Genomic DNA, 1,026 nt, shown 5'->3' with positions numbered 1-1,026 from the left:
TATATATATATATTTTAGAAAATGCTATTAAATTGTTCAAAAACATTTATTTATGTTGATTTTATAATTATATGTCAATCATTTTGGCCAAAGAAAAATCACATTGATTTTTTTAAAAATTTTGTAACAACATTTATCATGATATGTATTTTTTTTTAATTAAAATGATCTTATCTAGATCAAAAGAAAAAAAAAACATATTTAAGAAATAATAAACCTCATGTAATTTGCTCAACCAATAAGATTATAAAATTCAAAGAAAGAGATAAATAAACCCAACTAATAAAAGTGTAAGGTTGTAAATATATTTCAACCACAAATCTACAATGAGGGAAAAAAATTAAACCAAACCCGAAAGGCCCAAAAATTAAAACAAGAAATAGGCCCAGCTACAATTTCCAATGGATAACAAAAAAAAAGAAAAAAGGCCCAAAAGAACTAGAAATTAAATCAAAAAAAGGCCCAAGTACAACTGCCCCTTCTTCTTCTCTAAAGCAGCAACACGATTGCAACTGACGGCGGAAGTTCAACAGTTTCGATCTCTTGCCGTGTCCGCCCCGTATTTCATACCCGTACCCGTGTCATGTCGTGTTGATACGAGTATGCCGGCCAAAACGAAGGGTTTGAGCATCACAGCTCAAAATCTTGGATGACCCATTATTTGCATCTTGGAAGTGTGTCTAAGCAGTCTGGACCTAAATGGGGCTTGAATGCTTCAATCTCTTATGTCTGTCAGACTTAGCTCCAAACCATTGGCCATTTCACTGTCCATGGTGATACATGAGAAGGTGAGTGTGGAGAGAAAATCCCTGGGTGCCTGAACTTCCACAAGTCAGCTGATTAATTGATTGATAATGTTATTTTGTTCGATTGAAACCATCTTCATTTTTTTTTTCCTTTCGAAATTTCGGTCCATTTGATTGCCAGAAGTTGGAGAGCTTTCAAAACTTGCTAAAAGGTTACAAATCCTATTTTTAATTCCAAACTCTGATGGCCACCAACCCCCTCTTGTGCGGGTACAAATGT

At 34.2% G+C, this 1,026-nt stretch overlaps 1 pseudogene; it reads left to right on the top strand.

Annotated features, from left to right (window-relative positions):
* Positions 1 to 1,026, top strand: part of LOC111401548 — a 13,903-nt pseudogene that overhangs the window by 6,173 nt on the left and 6,704 nt on the right.

This window comes from Olea europaea, chromosome 10 (genome assembly GCF_002742605.1).
Source record: "Olea europaea var. sylvestris chromosome 10, O_europaea_v1, whole genome shotgun sequence".
In the NCBI taxonomy this organism is placed as follows: Eukaryota; Viridiplantae; Streptophyta; class Magnoliopsida; order Lamiales; family Oleaceae; genus Olea; species Olea europaea.
This window is presented reverse-complemented; position numbering and strand designations above follow the sequence as displayed.